Genomic DNA, 14,394 nt, shown 5'->3' on the forward strand with positions numbered 1-14,394 from the left:
CCTATTATTCAGTTACTTAGAAGTGCTGCAGCTGTTTTTAATGGAATGTCAGTGCTTAATCTAAAAAGAAATACAGTCTAATGTTCTCAGTGACTAAGAAAACCATAAGCTGTGTTGAACGTGAATTAAAGCTATACATTCTGTCATTTGCAATATGCTTGGTACCAGGCATAGGGGTATAAGGATGACACAGGTGCCACTGGAATAAATAATACATTGAAACTGAAGAAATTTTTATCTACATAGACAATAAGGGAATGTCAAAATAATGTAGCCAGGCAAATGATTTCTTCCAGTATACCCAAGATGCTAAGTATGAGACAGAAATTTCAGGTTTTTACCTTCTGACATTCAGAATGTGGCTAAAAGTATCTTATTTCCATTGTAACTTGTTGCCTATAAAAGTTGGCAGATAGAAATAAAATCGTTCTTTGCAAAATTGACAAAGAAGGACACCTGGGTTTTATTCACCTGTTTCTTAAATAGGGGTGACAATCTTCTGCCATGTGATTTGTGCTCAATGCTCTTAAACTTGTCTTGTTGATGGTGTGAATAGTTTCAAGTGGCAATAACCAAGCCTCTTCTCTCTTAGCATTCACCTACTTGTTTCAAGCAAAGATTTACTTGAGATTAATTTAGTGCATCTTTCCATTTAAAACAAGATGCATGGGCAAGCTCAAAACTCTTCCCAACAGACATTTTTTAAGAAAAAAGCAAAGTGCATTATTACTAGCTCAGTACCAGCAATTGTCACCTTGTCCCACCCTTTCTCCTTTCTAGTGACTATCTGGTTGAAAAGGGGATTCAATATACCTGGGAATGTACTGCTCATGATCATAGTTTGTTTAAATCAATCCTGTTTCCAATTTACAAGTAAGCCACTGCCAACAGTTAATTCTCATACTGTTAAATGTATTTCATCATTCCTCAGAATTAGCACATGTTTTACAAACTTACTTGATATCACTTGAGACATTCTTTAATAACTTTTTTTGTGGGACTGGACTTTGAACTCAGGCCTTCCTATTCACAAAATAGTCGATCCACCAATTGAACCATACCTCCAGTCCTTTAATGACAATTTAAACTAAAATAATTGTCAACAATGCTAGCTTACTCAGGAATGGGAAGTAGAGTATTTGTTTAACTTTCTTCAAGTCCTAGGTTCAATCCCTAACATGTTTTTTCCCCCAAAGCTCCAGCAGATTATTACTTAATCCTAAAGTAGTGAGTGCCTGATCTGGGCAAAGAATTATGTCTGATTGCCCCAAACATGTATGGTCCCCTTTCTCAAAGATCTTAAAATATTGCAGAGATGCAAGTAACAAGACAAAAGAAATTATGAAGAAATGCTAATATAGATTTGAAAGTCAATATAAATGACTCTTTGGAAATACAGAAAATTTAATGTGATACCTAAGCAATACAGGATTTAAATAGAAAAAGACTAAACTGTTCAAGGAAGAAATTATTATCTACTATTTAAAAAATTCCTCAGGTCACTATGTAGAAGTTAAATGAATGTGAGCATGCATATGTTGGGTGAAAGGATGGTCACAAACATGAGATATTCAGTTAGGAAGATGCTTAAGATTTGCAGCACTGGATTGGATGAAGGTGTATGAATAGAGAATTAGAAGGGAGGTAGATTTCAGTTATGTTTTAATGTAGAACATTAGTACCTGGTTATGGATTAGGCAAATGCAGGAGAGAAAGTTTATTTTAAGCTTTGACTTAAATAACCATGTTTACATGTACTTCTTGCTAAAATACAGAACCAAAGCAGAGATTCCATGAGGTAAGGAATAACCAGTTAATTTCTTAAACTTAAAATGTTTATGAGATATCTAAGAGGAGAGATGAAGACCGAATATGGGAGAGGATCTATGACTCAATCCTCTTAATAATGAATATGCATGGCCTGTAAAAAGACTCCTAAATTAGAGCAAAAGACAAATGTAACTGCATAACTACTTCAGGAAAAATGCCTCTAGCTATTTTCAAATACAACTTTTTTGTTGCATTAATTTTTGTTATGATTAATGTTTAGTAATGTTGTGAATGTTTCAGGTGATTTTGCAGCAAAGGTAATTGCATGTTACATTTTCTATTTTCTCAAATGCATTACATATGAGTATACTGGAAGTACATCTAGAGAACAAACAGCTTTTGTGTATATTGTTATATTAATTTGATACACTGAAACAAAGAAAAGTAAGAGGTTAAATTAAATTTAGTGGTTTTAATGGCAGTTTTCCCAAATTATAAATTTTAAGAATTTTTTATAATAATTTAAGTAACACTTTACTCACAGAATCTTGACATTAATTTCTTACTATCCTTGTTTGGTACTGTATGGAACTTCTTATGTGAAATCTCTAAATAATTTTATGGGCAACTTTAAAAAATTATGATTTCAGGAATATTTGTCATATTTTCTTAGACAAATAATATACATACTTTTGAGAAATTTGCTTCCTTTTCATGAAGGAAATATATTCAGAAGTATTACTTCAAAACTTTGAAATGTTGAAATGTCTTTTAATGTTATGAATACTTATTCATTGAACTAAAGTTATTATTTTTCAGCTCAGTTTAGCCTCCCATGCTCATTGTCTTCATGTGCCTCTTCAGGTGCTGAGGCTGTATCTCCCACATGACTTTTCTTCTGGAAAAAATGTTGATAGCTTAATTGGGACAACTGAGAAGGCTGCTTACAGGACAAGGACCACTGATAGACAGCCAGAGTAAGAGTGTAAATAAAGTGGTAGAATAAGTGTTTGGGGGAGTCAGCAACTCCCCCAAAGCTTTGGAGGTCTGAAAGGGCTGGCACACACAAGTTTCTGGAATAGAAGGAGATTAGGTGTGTTCTATAATTTCTAAACAGTCAGCATAGAAGGGAATATGAAACATATTTTAACTAACAAAATCAAAGGAAAAATATGTCAGTATATTGAGTTTGTTGCAGTTATTATCTGTTGGTTGGACTAAACCATGCCTTAGATTTACTAGTGGTACCTATCTCAAATGTGTTTCCCTAACCTTCAAAGAAGTAGAAGTAGTGACTATGCACATGCAGATGTGTCCCAGGTTCTACTTCATACTCTATCCTTCCTATAATCTAAATTTTTAATGTCTTTTGGCCTCATTTTTCCCATCTGCATTCTGAGAATAATGACTGAGATTTCTACCCAGGTCTTATGGAAAAGTTGAATGAAATATTTATGTGAATTATTTTGTTTAGTAAACTATTAATATGGTTGTTATTAACTATTTAGAGAACATTAGTGATGCTATTCTAAAACCTATTCTAAAACATTTAGATGCAACATTTTAATGAACTTATCAACATTTCAGAGTTTGTTAAAAGTTAAACTTTTTTCCCTTAATCATTTATTCATATGTGCAAGTGTAATATTAACTCATATGCTAATTGCAAATGCTAGTTGTAAAATCACACACACACACACACACATACAGAGACACCCTATGGCAATATTGATGGCAATATGAGCTAATCTTATTTATAATATGTTTATATTGGAATACTATAGTATTTTCAAGATTAAAAGAAAGACTTTAAGGAAATACACTTTGGCATTAATAAGCCAATTTACTAAGAATATAAATAATTTTAATTTTATCTGTTTTTAATATTTACCTAAATTTCTTTCATAACAATAAACATTTTTACTTGAACAAGATGTTTGTGGATTTATTCAGTCTTCTATCTTTTCACATATTTCAGAGTATCTTGATACAGTAGTGGTTTTATTTATAGTGACTGTTTTCAGACAAAAATATAGCAATGCTGCTTAGATTTAGGTATTTATCAAGCAAGATTAATGAAATATTCATTTTTAATTTCATGGTAGTTAAAAATTTTGCTGATAGGGAATTTTAGAAATTTATTAAAACAGAGTTCAGATGATGAGAAAAGTACAGATGCCAATGGAAATTATCTCAGCTTGATCTCCAGTTTGAAAATATATTTCATAAAAGTTGGAAGGCAACAAAGGACACAAAACTCAAGCTTAAATGAAATAGTTCTTCAGTTGTTCAGAGCATTTGACAAATTCATACCGAGTAATTCTAGATATTACTACTAGAAATGTATAATAGAGATATAATCAGAATTTTAGTCAAATTTTCCCTTGAGTATGTTAAAATGAGAATATAATCTGCAGCATGGAAAAATTACAGTAATCTATTTTTTATTAATCGAGAAATAAATAAATTATAAGGCACCAATGTGATGGAATAGTCTTCACCTATTAAAAATAATGATCCTGAAAATCTTTTGATTTCATAAGAAAAGTTTATAAGGATATCTGATAATGTACACATACATATGTGTGTGTGTGTGTGTGTGTGTGTGTGTGTATATATATATATATATATATATATATATATCACCCACATACACATGCTAATATGTAAAGGAAAAATAAAATATAAGTAAAATTTTTAAAAAGGATTCTAAGAAACTAATCAATTCTTAAGAAAATTCAAAGAAATTACTCAATTCTTAAAATATTTTTACAGAAACAATTCCATATAAATTAACATTAGTATAATTAATTTTTCACTGTGCTAAAAATCCCAGTATTCGTGAAAAATCTGTATTCGTGAGTATCTGAGTTTTAACACTGTCAACAAAATATTATACAACTCAATAATGCTGTATCTAGCATTTTTATTTTTTCTGGTATGGTAAAATAGACAGTTAGAAATTATAGCTTATGCTTAGAGACATTGAGTGAGAAATGCTTAGATTATTTTATACGTAAATTCCAAACTTTGAAGAGCCAGCCATCATCAACTACATTGGTCATTGATCCAGAATGTAATTATGACATTTTACAGAGATGAGAAAAGCCCAAAAACTTATTTCTCCATGGTAAAATAATACTTGAAAAAGATGTTTGCTTCAACTTACACTAATGCTAAGAAGAACCTGAACTGGAAAACTAAACACATAGGGTGAATAATGGAAAAACTTGTAATATTCTACCAGCTTAAAGGATATCTCCATACTTACATCTAATAGAAAAAGTGGAAGGTAGACATTACTGAGACAACCAAGACTTCCTATATATGTGCTTTTTTTGTTTCAATTTTAGAAAACATAAAAAATAAAATGTAAACTGTGGAAGGAAGTTTAATGAAAATTTGTGTAGTACTCTTATTCTATCTATTTGTTCATGAGGTCTTAGGAGGCAATATGTGCTTGGTCAGAGTCTAATAGATTCCTAGATGTAAAATTATTCAATTATTATAGCTTCCAGCTTCCAGTCAATGATCATTCTGTTCCCCGGGCAACACAAACAATGTCTCCTATGTGTGGGGGAAGGGAAAGAAAGTTTTCTTTTTTTTTTATAGGTTGATATGATTGACTTCAGTTGTATGAAGTTCTATTCAATTCAGTATCTGAATGAAGTCACTTAAATTTTATTGCTAGCAAAAAGTAGTATTTTGATTGATATTCCTTATAAATACAAACTAGAGTCACTCTAAAATATTTAGTCATGCTATTTATAATTGTAAGTTTATCTAAAAGATATTCAAAGTGTGCATTTATTAATGTACTATGTCAGTCAACATTAGGCTGCTGTTAAAAAGAACTGAGATAATCAAATTATAAAAATAAAAGTTTTATTTTGGCTCTTGTTTTCAGAGGTTTCAATACATGACCATCAAGCTTCATTGCTTTTGAGCTTGTGGGAAGGCAGCATGTCATGGCTGGAGCATGTTGCCGAGCAATACTCCTCATCTCATAGCTGGGAACCAGATACAGGAAGAGAAAGGGAGTTGGTCCTACAATCACCTTCAAGAACATGTCTCCAGAACCTAAGACCAGACCTCCCTCTTAATGCTTCCATGATATCCCAATAGCACCATGTGAGGTAGCAAACATTTACCACATACATCTTAGGGTATATATAAGATCCAAAATACAGTACCGATTTGGGCTAATCACTTATGATTCCAAAATTGGTGGCCCATTTCAAATGGATTTAGTAATCAAAATACTGTAATTAAAGGTCCTGAAATGTCAGACTCCTCTTGAGATGAAGGAAATTATAATTTCTTAGGGTAGCATAGCACATAAGACTGCCCCTTATAACCAATATACAATGTAAACATATTGGGAATCGTCACAATGAATTCACCCTGCATAATGAATATATCCTAACAAAAAAAGAAAGTGCCCTAACCTGAGAAATAAAACTTACTCTAAACCCTGCATCAGTGTGCTATGCTCCTTTACGTAGCCACCCCCCCAATTTGTCTCTTCTAAAAAACAGAAAAAAATATTGCTTCTTAATCTGAAATCACTATGCCTGTTGTGATTTTATTTTATATTGTTCCTGCTAACTCTCTCGTTCACATATCTGGAGGAAACAATACAGAAGTCAGAGAGAATTCCTTGAACTTGAACATGTAATAAATACAGAGAATGAGTGTTACAGTCTTCCATTTATTCAGTGTGCATTTTTAAAATATCTATGACATGTCAGGCACACATATGAGATCTATGGATAGAATGATAAAAAGGAAACAAACAAACAAAATCATAACTTTACTCCAGAAGAGAAAACATGTCTATTAGAAAAGTCACATATGAAAACTTACAGCTAAGTAAAGTTGACTAGGTGTTGTAAAACAGGCATTGGCAGAGCTTTTGGAGTAAGATAGTGGCTGACTGATACCTGGCCTCTCTCCTCACAGACACATATTATGAAGCAGCTATTCTCTTACCAAATCCCTTATAGAACTGCTAAGAAATTTAGTGATAGTGAAATGGTAAATTTGATTCCATCAGCATTCCATGAGCTATCCACTAGCTGCTAGTGGGCACACACCCATGAACATTGAAGCCAATGAGAGAAGCTACAGACGGCAGAGATGTCTGATCCAGCCAGGCAGACCCACAGAGGAAATTGAAAAGACCCTTAACCACATCATAGATATATCTCCCCAACAAAATATAGAGTCCCGAGGACTAGCTTAACTGCTAGTCTCAACTCCATCTACAAAATCTTGATGACATGGACCTTAGTGGCCTGACCTGGAAGAGTACTAGTAAACCCCTAGCACAGCTCAGCAGTGTACCATCTGGGAACCCAATGGCACCTGTATAGAAAACAACAGACTGTGAGTAGGTGGAGACCTGGGAGAAGGATGACACATGTTAAGTGGGAAGTGAGTGGGAACTGGAAGATTGAAAGCCCAGACCACAAAAGGCATCTACATGCTTTCAGTAAGTCTCTCATTGCCCATAATTTTAAGCAGAGAGCTAGATTGCCAGATTTTGGGTTTGTTGTTGTTGTTGTTGTTGTGTTCTTTCTTTCTATGATACCTTTAGCTAAACCTTTTCTACCTGTTTCATTTTGTTTTTTCATTATCCTATTGTAGTAACCTTATCTGCCACCATATAATACCATACACCTTGTAGGTGTTAACTTCCCATCTCTTTCCCATTGTTCCCTCATTAACTAAGGTCTTCCTAGACCTTTAAGTATTAGGGATTGCTGTATTCTCATGGTGATTGTCTATCACCTGTGATAGTGTTAATGGCAATGGTGCAGCCTGAGATCAGAAGATTTCCAAATTCTTTGGGTCCCATGTGGAAGAATCCATAGCAGGACATGTGGGTGTAAATGTAATTTATTAAAAGTTAGGGAAAAGAATTACAAAAGGTGGCAGGTAGAAGATGGAAGCAGAGCAAGTATTTCTCTTTTCCAGGTGCTTTTAGAACTTATACTAACCTATGGGAAGGTAATAACCTGCTGATTCTCAACCAAAACTCAATGAGTGGGGAGGGGCATGAGTGGTCCTGGGCCAGGTGATAGTGGTTTGAGTTGTCTTTGAGCTAGGGTGTAGTAACCCATACATATTTGCAATTGAAAAGAAGACTCAGAGAAAGAGAAGAATGTTCAATCTGAAATATAATATTAAGTCATATATTTTCTAAGAGTCCTGAACTTTCCCTAATTCTAGCCTATCTTAATAGCATCTATAGCTAAGTTTCTTCTCTCTTAGTGGAATAGGAAGCTGGACTCAATTCACTGTCAGTGAATGTTTGACTACTGAACCAAACACCCAGTCTAGTGTGGGGATGAAAAAATATACCACAACCCAGCCTATAACAAGTTTTACCTAACCATAGTGAAGACTGCCCCTGTAAGTACACAGAAGATTAAACCTCCAACCAAAAGCGTGGCCTCAGATGCATAAACCCCAAGATAGAAACAATAATAATATAAAAAAATCAAGACAATTTTTTTTGTCTTGAAAAGCCAACAATTCCAAAACAAAGGATTTAGATGATGGTGACATGGGTGAAATTTCAAACAATGCAGTTTGAAAAGGCAGGGGGACAGGAGCATTTAAGGAAGTACAAGAGGGAAGGAATTTGTTCAAAGTAAACCATACACATCTATAGACATACCACAAGAAACTCCCTTGCACTATTAATATATACTAATGAAAAAGGGTATAAAGACTTATGAGAATATATAGGAATGTACAACCATCAGAGTCATCACAGAAGTGGAAAAATTTAAACTTCTGAAGAATTCATAGACATTATATAATGCCAATTCAGATAATTCTAGGCAAATAGAACTACTAAGTCAAAGTCAGAGGGCCTTGAAAGGCCATGGTATGTAGAACATAATTAACAATCAAATGTAGCTAGCTCTACCTCAAATCATTATGACTTAATATCATGGAAGAATTGTCTTGAGTCTCACATACTTAGATTGGCAGGTATAGAATACTTAACAATTTTTTCAATGGTAGGCAAGTGATAGGACAAATTTTCCAAGTTTATCTACTCAGATCTCTTAGCTTGATATTCCTGTGGTTCACATTAGATTTCTTTTTTATTGTGTTGTGTGGAGTACATTGTGGCATTTATAAAAGTTCTTAAAATATATGAACTATATCATAGTTGAATTCACCCCTTTACCATTCTCCTTTCTCCCTCTCCCTCCATTCCTGCAGTAGTTTAAATAGACATAATTTTCCATTTACATATGTGTGTATACCATATTTGCACTGTATACACCCTCTTGAAACATTTCTCCATATCCTCCCCCACACACTGGTACCAAACTTCCTCCCAGACAAGACCTGGGCTTTTCAGAAGACCGGGGACTTAACCATTGTACACTAATCCCTCTAGATTTCTCCCCCTAAAAAATGATGACCTCATATGCTGTACCATATCTCTACCAGCTTCTGAAGCAGTTTTTCCTGTAAGACGCAGGGTCATTATGCAGTGTTGATATTTTACTGACTTATTCACATGCTGTAATGCAAGGATGTATTTACATTTCTGGCATCATGATGCTTTGATATTCCCATCCCATTCAATGTATTCAATATTAACCTGTGGCCTTGTTAGACAAATCCTGATGCTTCTCTAACCACATATAATTTCAGCAACCTATTGACACCTGTAATTCAGGTGCTAACAAATGAGAGGCTTCAAGCAAGGTCAAACTAAAATAAATATACTACCCTCTCTCTGTACTCCCTTCTCAGAAAATAATTTATCATGTGTATAATGTACATTACAGAGTTTAAAAAGAATGATGGACAAATAAGCTAGCATCCCAATAGCAGGGATAGTCTGAAATATTGGTGTTTATATGTGGTAATTTTATCACTATTTCTTGTTGGCTTTTTGTTGTTGTTGTTGCAATAAAGAAGATGCAGTGCATTTTGGAAAATGCAAGTATGTACTTTAGCCATTCATTAATACACATATATCAGTGACATAGTACCAAATGATCTGGCTGTTTGGAACAATTGGTCCAGTAGAGTCTGTACATGTAGCACTAATCTTTTGGTTGTGTCTAGATACTTGTAAGGACTTTTTTTTTTCTTTTTGTTATTTTTTGTGTTGTTCTGTCAAGTTATGTTTTTTATCATTATGCTCATTGGGGGTACATTGTGGCATTTACAAAAGTTCTTACAATATATCAACTATATCATATTTGAATTCCCCTCCTCTATCTCTCTCATTTATCCACCCCCCGCTTCTTGAACATTAGTGACAGTCCAATTTCAGTTGCACCAATAATTTGGACTGCAAATGAATCCCATTCAGTGACTGTTTCTCAAAATTCACTGTAATATTGACAGTATATCTTAGGAAACTTTGAGAGGGAGATTGTTTTATATGTGCAGTACGAGCGTCTGAAACTGGTATGTGGTAGGGAACGACTTTTTCTAGCTAGTTAAGATACAAATGAAACATTTTTAAAAATCAGTCAGTCTGACAGATGTTCCAAGCACTAAGTTTTCATAATTCTACATGCTACTATTTCCCACTCCATCGCTCCATTAATTCCATTCTGCTAATAAAGCCCTTTATATTACCATTTCTGCTCTCAACCAATCATTCTGGTTATAGTACATTCACAGTTAGGATTTCAATTTATACTAATCCACTTTAAGACATGCTGTCTGGGCATGCTTTGCCTCTAAATGTGGTGATAGCCTTTGCAAAAATGTTAAGAATTCATAGTAGTTGAATCTTATTCTCATTTCCTTTCTTACCCTATCCCTTCCTGTTGTAATACCGATCTTTCTTTTTCTTCAGTAATCTTCTTTTTGTCAAAATATTTCCCAACTCTGTTGGATAAATGCATTTATCCTAATTTCAGCCTGAAGTTCTCACTTGCAGAATATCCCACTTTCTCTACCAGGGTACAATCCTTGTTGATGAACTGACATTTAAATTCCAGCACAGCTCAGATAAGAGAAAATGCTGGGCAAGTTCATGAACAATGTTCTAAAAGTCTCTAAGAAGTTCCATTCCTTTATTTTATTACTTTTTTTTCAATACCGGGGGTCTTCAGTAAGAGAGTTGGAGTCCACTGCCACTTACAGACTGGAGTTAGATATAGGAGGTTAGTGAAGAAGTCCCAGGAAAGTTGCTGGGTGGGAAAATCCTCAAGATAATGGCTTAAGGTCAGATCATTCTTGGAGGCTGGGTGAGAAGTTTCTAGTGAATGGCTTAAAGGTGGATGCTTGTTATTCTTTTGAGCAAGGTGGAGAGTTTCCAGAAGGCCACCTGCCAGGTCCTAAAGCATCTGCCCTAAGTTCATGCTAAGGCAGGGTATTGAGAGCTCAAGGGGAGGGTTATTGACAGGGTCTTCTTCCTCTAGACAGTTGTAGTGGGCCAGTTGGAGGAACAGGATCAAGTTCATCTGCTTTTAGGTAGTGTCCTGGACAAAAGCCTGGAGCCTCTGGGACACAAAACAAGAAAGTATATGAAAAAGACATGGTCTGATAGCATAATGAGGAAAAAACTAACAGGTTGCAACAAAAGGAGGACCCATGGCATCCACTGAGCCCAGGAAGACCACTGTTCCCAGCTGTCCATTGTTTGCTGTCAGAGAGTGGTAGTACATTCTGTTCTGTGTAATGTTATCTAAGTTTTCTTTGTAGAAACTTATGATTTATGCTATTAAATCTCATAAGGAATCCTCAATTAATATTCACAAGGTTTCATGAAAGAAGGTTTGGGTTTAACACTTCAACAGACATTTTTGATAAGGTCTCATGGAAAATATTTTGCTTCAAATGGCACCATAGTTATGTGAGACAAAAATCAGACAATCTGAGGAGTAATAGGTAGCTGGAGGAAAATATAAAAATGTACAAAGCCATTTCAGTTACTTCAAACTGTTTACCAAATCTGGCATGTTGAATTGAAATAAAGTATGTCTGAGTCATTAACAAAGAGACTGTGGTGCTTTCAAAAACTTAAATTAGTGTAGAGTGGGAAAATTTTGTCATGAGGTACATAACAACATTAAGTTAAACATTCTCAGTTGTGTTTATGTTTTAATTATGACTAATTGTCATAATTAAACTCAAAAAGAAAAGGAGTAAAGAAGAAGAAATTAAAATCAAAATACTAATTAAAAATGTCTCATCAAACCATATGGAAGTCACTTATTTTATTTTTTTCCTTCCAGGTGTTTGAAATTTTTTAAGCAATATACCAATGCCACAAATACATGAAAAATCAATTTGTTAAGGCTGAAAACTCTGCCATTTGCAAATAATATCTCTGAGTAATTTTTCTTTACCAACAATTGTTTTTTCATAGTCATTAAATTTTCTCTAATAAATTTAGACACCCAAACATAAATATATGCATAGATATAAAAGCAGAAGAAAAAAAATCTAAATTATTAAAAAGGCAATTCTTACAGCTGGTTTGAGAAGAAGGTTTAAATAAAAGATTATTTTGATATAATTGCTTCTCATTAAAAGTTCAAAATCTACATAAAGTTAAATAATAAACACAAGAAGAGGAGCATGGTATGGTTTGAAGAAAGAGACATTCAAGTGGCTTTTTCTTAACTCTTCAAATTATAGATTATCACCTTCTGTAAATAGGACATTAAGACTCATCATTAAATATTGCTATGAAAGTAAGAGAAGAGCCATGTAAAGTAATCAGAACTAAATATTGTGTTACAATAAGGTTTATCTTGAATGACTCTGGGAAAGACATACTACAATGGCAGTTTTAATAGCAACTCAACATGCTACAGATACATGGATAAGAGAGAGTTGTGAGAAGACTTTTTGGAAAGGATGCCTATGTGAGAGGACATATTAAACATTTCTAGGAATGGGGAAGGGAGAAATAAAAGAGAATGATGGAGGGGGTGACTTCAACTATTATGTATTGTAACAACTTTTATAAATGTCACAATGAATCCCCAGGACAAAAGTAATATGATAATAAATAAATGTTCAACCAGTTTGAAGAAAAAAACATGATAATCAGTTACCAGTTCTCTGGTTTACTACATTGAGCCTAGTTTCCAAAACTGTTTTTTATGGACTACTTTCCCTTCATAATCTAATTACATATATAGTTACTTTGAACATGTAAGTTTTGATATCACCAAAATAAACAACATAGATATTTTTTATTACAGGGTTTATCTGAAGCTTTAATTTATGCATAAATACTATGAATATATGTACATATAAATACTATGAAAAAATATATACATGGTAGCAGAAAAGAAGAGCAGGTAACATACATATTTGTAAAACCCACTTTATGATTAAAAAATACTCTTCCCTAAAGCAAAACTATAATATAATTGCCTGGTATATCATATCCTTGCTTTTAGGGAATGCTAGTCTACAATTTTGCTTCTGGAAAATATAACTGTCCAAGGACTTTGTATATGTTTTTTCTATATTCAAGGATGACATTTCTGATATACTTTATGTAAATAAAGTTGGAACTTTAAAATATTTTACTGAGGCCAAGAGCTGGTGGCTCACATCTGTAATCCTAGCTACTCAGGAGGAAATGTGGTTTGAAGTCCACCCTGGACAAATAGTTCCCAAGACCCTATCTCAAAATATCCATCACAAGTAAAGGGTTAGTGGATTGGCTCAAGGTATAGACCCTGAGTATCACTAAAAAAACCAATTAGTTATATATATACTTTACTGATATATTTAAACCCTACCCAAATTTCTTCATACCAGTGCAATAAATACAAAACATTAACCTTGGGATTGCATGAGCTCTCTGTGGGAAGGAGAAAAAATGGAAGCAGTCTACAAGCATTTCTAAGACTATTTCTTTCAAACTCAAAAGCAAAGCATAGATTACTGACTAGGCTGTACTCTGGGCATAATTGTTTCACTGCAGCTTCCAAGGAGTAAAGCAATAGTCTCTATCTTAGAACCATCATGCTGTTTATGCATGTCTTTGATTTACTCATGTATTTGTATTACATCCAGGTAATTAGTGCTATACCAAGTAGAGAATATAGAATAAAAGAGAAAAAGCCTTTGGTATCAATTATCATCCACTATAATGTGACAGAAACCGCATAGGCATATAAACCACATGTGACTTCAATGACCTTCCATTTTCTTACTCTGTTGGTATCCACCTTCACCAAATTGATCTTTCTCTTTCATATTTGCAAGAAGCACCAACACCACAAGGACATGGGAACCTGACTTCTAGAATGTCTACCACATAGGCAGATGAATCATCCAGAAATGTAAAGTATGATGTCACTATGTAGTGAACCTACACTCATAAGGAATCTGGAAAAATCTAGGCATGTAAACCTCTCCTATATTTAACAGGACTATTTCTGGTGTTGGTTCTCTCAATCCATCCTGAGTCCTGCAGGCTGATCACTCAAAGTGTCTCATTGCTGTTCATTTTTAAATGGTTAGCAGTGCAGTAAGGACTTGGATTATAGTGCATCACAAGTTTTGCTTCTTTCTCTATCCCTTCATTCTCACCACTCTGGGATTTTCACTCTCACCCAATTTTAGCATATTAATCATTCTAATCTACTCTATTTCTTTGTA

The sequence above is a fragment of the Castor canadensis genome, chromosome 12, assembly GCF_047511655.1.
Source record: "Castor canadensis chromosome 12, mCasCan1.hap1v2, whole genome shotgun sequence".
In the NCBI taxonomy this organism is placed as follows: Eukaryota; Metazoa; Chordata; class Mammalia; order Rodentia; family Castoridae; genus Castor; species Castor canadensis.